Source organism: Marmota marmota, unplaced genomic scaffold (assembly GCF_001458135.2).
Source record: "Marmota marmota marmota unplaced genomic scaffold, marMar, whole genome shotgun sequence".
In the NCBI taxonomy this organism is placed as follows: Eukaryota; Metazoa; Chordata; class Mammalia; order Rodentia; family Sciuridae; genus Marmota; species Marmota marmota.
Window position 1 is genome coordinate 3,498 of NW_026009782.1, and position 10,216 is coordinate 13,713.

The 10,216-nt window shown below is 30.5% G+C and overlaps 1 long non-coding RNA gene across 1 annotated transcript in view; it reads right to left on the bottom strand.

The window, feature by feature from the left end:
* LOC107133852 overlaps positions 1-9,215 on the bottom strand; it is a 12,635-nt gene extending 3,420 nt beyond the window's left edge. Inside the window, exons 1-3 of the long non-coding RNA XR_001502408.2 lie at positions 8,725-9,215; positions 6,081-6,138; positions 5,838-5,988 (exon numbers count right to left, since the gene is read on the bottom strand). This is a non-coding gene — a long non-coding RNA (uncharacterized LOC107133852). The remainder of the gene's footprint in view (positions 1-5,837; positions 5,989-6,080; positions 6,139-8,724) is intronic.
* Positions 9,216-10,216: the final 1,001 nt, after the last annotated feature.

Genomic DNA, 10,216 nt, shown 5'->3' on the forward strand with positions numbered 1-10,216 from the left:
AAATTTATATACACATTAAGAAGAACAAAATTTGATCCTTATTTCTCACCCTTCACAAAAGTCAACTCAGAGTGGGTCAAATATTTAGGAATTACACAAGAAACTTTATAAATGCTAGACGAATTGTGAGCTGAACTCTTCCACATATTGACACAGCATCAATTGCCCTAATAAAACTCCTAAAGCATAAGAAATAAAACCAATAATCAATAAGTAGTATGACATCAAATAAAATACTTCTTAACACCAAAGGAAACAAGAGCATAAAGACAGAGCCTAGAGAATGGGAGATCTTTGTCATCTGATCAAGAAATGGAGGTTTGGGCTGGGGATGTTGCTCAAGCGGTAGTGCGCTCGCCTGGCATGCGTGTGGCCCAGGTTCTATCCTCAGCACCACATATAAACAAAGATGTTGTGTCCGCCAAAAACTAAAAAAATAAATATTAAAATTATCTCTCTCTCTCTCTCTCTTAAAAAAAGAAATGGAGGTTAATATTCAGAATATATAAAGAACTCAAAACCTTATCACCAAAAAAAATTAGTAACCCACAGAATAAATGGACAAAACTAAAGGGATCCTTCTTAAAAGAATTACAAATGTAAATAAATGTATATTAAAAAGTTCAAAGTCTCCAGTAGTTTGGGAAATACAAATCAAAACTGCACTGAGATTTTATCTGACTCTCTTCAGAATAGCAATCATCAATAACACAAGTAATAGTAAATGTTGATGAGGATGCAGAAGAAAGGTACACTTGTATATTGTTGGTGGGACTACAAATTAGTACAAACACCCTGCAAGAAAATACACAGAATCTTCAAAACTCTAGTAGTGTATTACCCAGATCTCCCTGTCCTTGGTAAATATTCAAAAGTCTTAAAATTAGCATATTATAGGGATGCAGCCACATCAAAGTTTGAGGCAGCATGATTAAAAATAAATAGGCTATCAAAAAAAGCCTAAGTGCCAATCAACAGATGAATGTATAAAGAAAATGTGGGATATATACATAATAGAGTTCTATTCAGGCAGTATTCAATAATAAAAAATGGTATTTGCTAGTAAATGAATGGAACTGGAAAACTTCCCACTAAGTGAAATAACTCAGACTCAAAAAGTCAAGGATTGAATATTTTTCCTCATATTAAAAAGGTGTATAAAAATAAAGGGGATATGGGGGACTCCATGAAGATAGAAGAGAGGTCAGTGACGCAGAGGAAGAATATTGAGAGGGATGGAGGGACTGCCAAAGGAAGTGTGGTGGAATGAATCTGAACAAATTTTCCTATGTGCACTTATGAATATATCACACTGAATCTGATCTTTATATATATCAATGATGCACTAATTAAAACAACTACAAATAAATACAAGAAAGACTAGTGGAATAGAAGAAAGGTAAAAGAGAAAGAAAAAGGGAAAGTACTGAGAACCAAACTAAAAAAATTTATATATATATATATACACACACACACACACACACACACACACTTGTATGATTATTTAAAAATGAACCCCAATATTATGTAGGAAATAATGATCTAATTAAGAAAAAGAAGTAAACAGTGAGTAAAACTACAGAAACTGCATGAACACGTAAGGAATAAAAAATACAGCTGCATAATCAAAGGGTCACTGATGAAATCAGGGGGGAAATTTCAAAAAATACCTCAGAACCACATTCGAATCAAAACACAGCATCCACACATGTATGGAAAACAGTAAAAGCCATTCTTTTTTTTTCCTTTTTCTTCTTTTCTTTTATTGAGACATTGTATGTATACATAATAGTGTGATTCACTATACCATACAGAAATGCATATAACATATTTTGACGAATATTACTACCCAGTGCCTTTCTTTTCCTTTCCCATGTCCCTCCTCTGATCCACCAAAAGTGATTGTATGTGGGCAGTTTATAGCAATGGCTATCTCCATTTAAAAATGTAAGATATTTCAAATTAAAAAACCTCATGATGCATCCCAAGGTCTAAGAAAAACATCAGTAAATCAATTCTAAAACCAATACTAAAAAAGAATTAATAAATGACAGAGCCAAAATTATAAAGTAGAAAATTAAAATAACAACAACAAAAACGTAACATAGTAGTAATGAAACAAATAGTTGGTTGTTGAAAAGGTAAATAAGATTGATAAACTCTTAGCCAAGGTAACTAAAAAATAAAAAAAAGAGAAAGAAGATACATTATAAATGAATAAAGCTAGAAACAAAAACAGAAATATAACAACAGATACCACTGAAATCTAGAGGATATCTAGAGACTATTTGAAAAACTTATATTTTAATAAATGAGAAAATCTAGACTATTTTAAAGACTTAAATTGCAACATATGAAAAAAAAAATCTAGAAGACATTGATGAAATATGACCTAAAAATTTTGAATCAAAGGGATAGAGATAAACAAATAGCTCAATAACAAGCAATTAGATTTAAGGAATAACAAAAAGCCTCCAGGACCAGAGGTGAAAGCATATTTAAAGAAGAACTAATATTAATCTTCCCATAACATGTAAGAGCAAAGGAAAGATGCTTCCTAAGCAAATCTGCAAAGTATTTCTCTGATTGGAAAAGTGAATATGGACCCAACAAGGAAAAAAGGAGAGACCAACATCCTTGAGGAATATAGTATAAAAATTCTCATAAAATCTTTGCAAACCACATTCAACAACACATTAAAAAAGAACATGCAGTGTCAGGCATTGTGGTATGTCTATATTCTTAGAAAAGAAGGAGGTTGTTTCAGGCACACTATAATTTCAATGCCAGCCTGGGCAATTTAGTGAGACATGTTTCAAAGTGAATAATAAAGGGGGCTGAGGATGTGGATCAGTGGTATAGTGCTCCTGGCTTGAGTCTCTAGTGTCACATAGAAAAACTGTATATGATGATCAAGCTGATTTTGCTCCAGCATAATTCAATACATGCAAATCAATAAAACTGATACACCACATACAGAATCAAGGGCAAAACTACATGATCATTTCAACATCTACAGAAAAAAGCCTTTGAGAAAATTTAAGGGCCCTTCGTGACAAAGCCAGGAGGAATTAGAAATAGGAGAAGCTTATAATAAGATAATAAAGAACAAGTATATTAAACCCAAAGCCAATAGTATAATGAACTGGAAAATTTTCCCTAAAATCAGAAAAAGGCAATGATGTTCATTGCCACCAATCTCACTAATCACAGTAATTAAAATTTTAGAGATGAGAAAAAATAAAATGGATTCAAATAGAAAAGTAACAATGTTAAATTATTTCTATATGCAAACGATATAGTCCTATTCTTAGAAAACCATAAATGTTACATCATGAGAATTCTACTTCTGATGAATAAATTCATCAGAGTAACAGGATACAAAATAAACATATAAGAATAAATTGTCTATATATCAATAGCACATCTGGTGAGAAAGAAGTAAGGGTAATAACTCATTCAAACAGCTTTTAAAATAGCTAAAAATAAGCTTAACCAAGTAAGTGAATGACATCTTCAAGGAAAATAACAGATTGATATTGTTCACAGAAATGGGGAAAAACTACTTTTAAATTTGTATGAAAGAAAAAAAACTTAGACAAAGTGGTGCTGATCATAAGAGCAACAATAGATATAACACAATGCCCAATTTCAAAATATAAAACAGAGCCATAGTAATAAAAAACATGGTACTAGTGTAAAGAAAGACCCATAGACCAATGGATAGAAGAGAAGTCAGAGAGCCAAACTCACACAGGTACAGTCATGTGATTCTAGGCAAAGATGCCAAAAACATATGTTGGAGAAAAGACAAAAGATATTTTAGAAATAGTGTTGGAAAAACTAGATATCCATACGTAGACGAAGAAAACTAGATGCCTATTTTTTTTAACACTGTACAAGAGTTTTTTCAAAAACGGTTAAAGACATATGTACCAGACTAGAAGCTTTAATACTGCTAGAAAAAAAATATGGAAAACACTTCAGTATGTAGGCAATTACTTCCTAAATAGAGCTTCCTACAGCTCAGGAAATAATAGTAACAATGGGTAACAGAGAGTTCATCAAATTGAAACCTTTCTGCATAGTAAGTGAAACACGCAACAGTAAGAAGAGGTAGCCTCCAGAATGGGAGAAAATCTGTGCCAGCTACTTTTCTGACAGAAGGTCAATATCCTGAAAATATTAACTCAAACATCTTAACACCAGAAACACAAAAACCTATTTAATAAATGAGAAAATGAACAGTTAGTTCTCAAAATAAGAGGTACAAATGGCCAACACTTAGGTGGAAAAATGCATAATATCTCCAGCAATCAGATAAGTGCAAATTAAAGCAACACCAAGCTCCCATTTTCCACCATCCTGAAAAAGCAATCCTGAAGAAAGCAAATGATACTGGGAAGAATTGAGGAGACAAAAACTTTTATATGCTATTGGTAGGAACACAAATTACTATACTCCTATGGAAATCAGTATGAAGGCTACTCAAGAATTACTTTTTGATTCAACTATACTACTCTTCAGTATTTATTGGAAAATATTAAAGTCAGCGAACTTTAGAGATACACATATGCCCATCTTTATCATGACCGTATTCATAGGAATCAAGTTATAGAATCAGGCTAGATGCTTCTAAACAGGAGAATGAATAAACAAAATGTGCCATATATACACAAGGAAGATTTCTATGCATAAAGAATAAAAATCAATTTTAAGAAAATAAAGGAAACTGGAATGCATCATGTTAAGCAATATAAGCCATACTTAGACAAAAAGTATCATATATTTCTCTCATATAGAAAACTAGAGGTGGAAATGATCAACATGAAAATGGATGGATAATAAATTTTATCCATTAACATAGATAAAATTGGAGGTACGGAGGAAGGAATGTTGAAGATAGGATTGAGGAAGTATAATTGATCTACATGTATGTACAAATATGCCACAGTGAAAACTTTGTGCATTAATTTTTAAAAATTGTCCTTTTTTAATTTTAGAAGTTCATTTATTTTTAATTTATCATGTTCATTACTATTGTTACTTTTTCTGTTTGGATTTATATTTTTCTTTGAATACCAGTACCTATTTATATATTTTTTTTATGTTTTTTTTTGTTGTTGTTGTTTTCTTTTCAGTTATATGTGTCAGTAGAATCTATTTTGGTATAATTCAACAAGCACTGACCATCAATAGTTTTAAGCCTATACTGATTGGTGCTAAATATAAATTACTTGAAGCTTTAATAAAAATAGAAGAAAATATTGATTTCTTAAGTATCTAAAATATGCCACATTTATTTTCTTAGTTTTCTATTCATTATAATACCAAAATGATTGTGATGTTAATCACACACCCTGCCTTCTCTTCATTGAAGGATGTCAAGAGTAAATGATAGACAGATGTGACACATTGTTCTATATATCCAGCATGTACTTCCTCTAAACATTCCTATGTTTGGCCTAGTATTCAATTGCTGCTCTTATTAATTTCAATATTTCTTATTTTAAATATCAGCCATATTGACAATCATTCAATCTGGATATTTATCTTTCCTTTCATAAATAAATTCTTTGTATGCATCCCCTTTTCTCAGCTTCATATTCATAAAGCTGTGATTTTGGCTTATTTTCTATTTATTTCCTTCCATAAGGACACACCGAAAAATTGTTTATTCCCACCACATTCTAGCAGTGTTAATTCTATACATATACCTCACCTGTTGCTTGTTTTCTATTATAATCTTGTAGCCTTATATTTCTTTCTAGGATGTTTGTCTTCATAAAAGATGATATGTAAAAAAAATGGAAAGAGAATTTATAAAAACACATTACCTTTGAGTCAGGTGATGGAAAGAAAAGACAATCATTCTTTATTCTGATTGCCTGCACAAGTGTGGTTTCAACTATGTCATTCTTTTTAATGGCAGGGTTACCATTGTCAGGTTAGTTTCCACTGTTTTGTTCCCAGTGTCCTATTATACTTCTGACAATAAAAACAAAATAAACAGTATATAAAAATTCTGTAATTTCAAGTCAATAAGCAGCACAAAATCAGGCAGTCTTCAAATAGCTTACCATCCTTCATGGATTGCCTGGAAGTTTCAATTAATTTTTCTCCTTCTTCCAGGGTATTCTAGAAAGAAAAAAAAAAAAAAAAAAAGATTAAGGCATGATAAGAACCAAAGTTGACAAAATAATAAATGTTTTCCATGACTGCAGAGTACAACAGAAAGAGCAGAGGTTTCTGAATCATTTTGGTGTACACTCAAACTGAATTCTCTCACTTACTAAACTGTATATTCTCATGGGGTAAAAATTATGAGTCATGACACAGAGATCTCCAAAATGTCACTCCACTTATATCCAACTGATTGTTACACAAATACTGAAATCCATTATACTATTTTCTTAAACTGAATGATGTAGGATAAAAATGGTAGTCATCTGTATTTAGAGTACTTTTGAAAAAGACTAATAATATGAGAAATTATATGTGATATTTCAATGTTTTTATGACTTATATTGGCATGAATTACCTCTTAAGGAGAAAGCTCATCAGACATGAGCTTTTAGAGTTATCTATTAAATAAGATTGATTCAATTCATAAACAGTATAAGTTTTGTCCATCCTATGGAAAAATGTGACACATTGTTCCTATGTGTCAAATAGATGAAGATAAACAATTATACAAATTTTGATCCTTCCAAGAAAAAAAAGAAATGATGAAAGCAATCTTGTGGAGATGATATCAATGAATAAAAACCACACAGAGCTGCTAAACAGAAACATTAACTCAATAAACAAACCACGGTGACAGAGATGGCACAATGAATAGACACTGAAGAGATGTATTCTGCAAGGAAATATTAAGAATTGGAGTAAGTCATTGTTTTAGAAAGAGATGTATGCTCTTTTTATTCTAGTACCTTCATATAATTAAGTTAACAAAATAATAAGATATAAAACAATAAAACACTTAAAAAAATAGGTGGCACTGCCAATTACATCACCAGGTTTGCTTGACATAGGTAATGAGACAGTGAAATAAGTCATTTTCAAAAAGATAAGCAAGAAGGAAGAAACAAGCAAATTTTCATCTGAAGACCAAATCTAAACTCAAGTTTGGAGCAGGCTTGAAGGATATTCTGGTTCCTATTTTCATATTTATGACATTACTCTAACTTGTTTATTCCTCCTTTATGACATCAATTTGAGATTACTTACTCAAACTTTCACATCCCATATATTAAAAGAGAATGCAAACTTAAAACATATTTTTAAATTCAGTAGACTTAATTACTAGTTATATCATGCATATTATATTACATAGGATGATTAATTATGTAGAAATTTATTTTCTCCACATTTACTCATGTTCAACAATATATATAACACCAGCTTTTAGAAACGGTGCATTTCTCCAGGCCAAATGAGCTTGGTTAAGTTATAAATAATAGCATTCTAAATAGAACACAGTATGATAGCTCTACACTTTATTTTCCCCAAAATAAAAATTACACCATTCTTACTCACATAATATTTAGCTCTTCATGACTGAAATAAAATTCAAGTCATTTCAAAGAAAAAAAAGAAGTATTTTACACATGAAACCTTATTTTAAGTGCTACAGGATATTTGCAAATATATTTCCTAACTTGGAATAGTTCACAAAATTTGTAGAGTTTTACAATGAATATTTAAATAAATAAATATAGAAACATCCAAATTTCAGAATGTGACATAAGTATTTGAATATTTTAAGAAACTATAGTGAAAAAAAATCTGGGAAACTCAAGTATTACCATATAATTATTGAGAGTCTCTGCTTCCAGAACTGGTTATTACTTTGCACAGACCATCTATTCTTTAATTAGATAAAGAGAAAATTTTTAGAAAAGGTTCATTAAATTATTTATTTTTATTTTATATTGGTTCTTTTCAGTTATACATCACAGTAGAAGTTATATTCTAGGATATAATTATAAAAAAGCATAGAATATAATTTGGTCTAATTCAGACCCTAGTACTTCCTTCTGTTCTACTGATCTTTCTGCTATTTACTTATACTTTTTAAAAATTAGTGTCATCTTTAGTGGAAAGACTCAGAAAGTATAGATATGGAAGCCCTTTTTAATACAAGTGTTAAGATATAGATTCTAGAATTCTGAGTTGCCACAATTCCTAATATTACTTTAGTATAAATACAGAGCAAAGGATAGAAATAGAGGGAAAAAGGTTTTATTAAATGTTATGGTACAAAAATATCCAGGGTTCAAGTCAAAAAAGAAAAGCTACTTGCCATGCAAATTACATATTTGAACTAAAACCACCAGGGAACTTCTATGATTCTGTAAAAATTAATTTAGGCACAAGTATTGAAAGTCATGTAAGTACAATTTAAAAGACACAATAATGTAAACTGACCCCAAAAATCCTTGACTAAAAATCATATTTCCTCTGCAGTTATAAAGCTCTTCCTAATGCAATTTGTCTGTCACTATGTATTTCCCAGCCTATCTTTTCTTCCATCCCCCAAGACCCTCTTGAGAGAACACTAATACAAAAACATTTTTTAAATCAACATAATTCTCTAAAATAGATTCTTCTTAGCAAATTTTCATATAAAATGTCAGAAAAATATATCTAATTTTCCAGCATTAATACACTAAAACACAAAATTCAGAGAAAGAACATACATTTCACAAAAGATCACTTTACCTTAATATGAGCATCATAGATCTCCTCATCCACTGTAAAGCAGGTATCACCTGGATGAGGTTTTTTGGTAGATCTTTAGAGCAAAAATGTAAAACAAAAATAGGTGAGTAGTTTTCTTTTTAAAATAAACTCTGTTTAAAGTTTAGGTATAATTTATTAAATGGTGTTTCTTGATTAATATAATTAAAAAATGACCTCCATTTTTTAAAAATAAAAATACTCATATTTACTTCTTTCTGCCTCTACTGCTCTGAAACTATGAAATATTCAATGAGGGTACTCTTAGTTACAATTCAGAGTGAAGCCAATATATCAGCAGAACCTGAGAATAATTTATTCTTGAAAATTGCCTGGCTTGAAGGCTGAACTTAAAACCCAAATAATGGCTGACATTTTTTTTTCTCACCTGAACTGAAACAAACTTCTGATAATCGAAGACAAGATAGCAAGATGCAGAGTCCCCTCTCTGTCAAATAATAAGCAAGATGGCTTGAAAATGGCAGTCATTGTTCTTCAGCATGGAAATCACCAATAAAAATATCATATTACTTGCCTTTACCCCAAAATAGTGCAAAGAGCCCCCCAAATCTTTTAAAATTTTTTGAAAGTTAAAAAGTATATATATATATATGCACATACACAAATATATATATGCATATATATATTTAGAATACAGATATATACATATATGTGTCTATATATGTGTGTGTATATATATGTATAATATATATATGTATAATTTAGAATACTTCTGTCAGACACATTAAAACAAATTATGAAATCAATTTTTCCTAAACAAGTCTCACTTTATTCAGGTCCACATAACTAGCAAGCACTTTAAAATATTTACAGGCACTCAGACACTTAAAGAGAAAGACTGACAGAAAAAGCAGAGTCTTGATATTTGTACCTCTCTTTCCCTGAATATTATCTAAATGAATATTATCAAAATGTCCTCCTTTCTCTGGGAATCCATTATTTGGCCAGCCTGTCAAACACATGATGAAAGACTAGAGGGTACTTTGACTAGTTGCTGAAATTCCTTAAGATTCTGAAATTCTCTGAATTTTTGCTTCTGTGAACAGAAAAAATAATATTCAATTGATAAAATAAAACAAAAACACCAAGAGAACAAAACAGACAATAAAAATAGATATTAAAGAAAAGATTATAGTCATAAAAGAAGGAAAAAAGATTATAAAAAGTCTTTCTAAAATGGATAGGGAAGTAATTGAAGGATAACTGACAAGAAAATCAGAAAATATAGAAATCAGTTAGAATGTCCTCTAAGGATTAATATAATTAATACTACATTATCTAAACAATGGTATTCTTCACTTCCAGAAAAATAATCTCGCCAGTATTTGCCTGATCTTGTTTATTAGAAAACCATGTGGCCATAGATCTGTGAGATTTTCCATAAAAGTTTTGATGTATTAAAAAAATGGTTACAAGTGGAACTGTCAAAAATGTCAGGACAAATTTCTTGGAC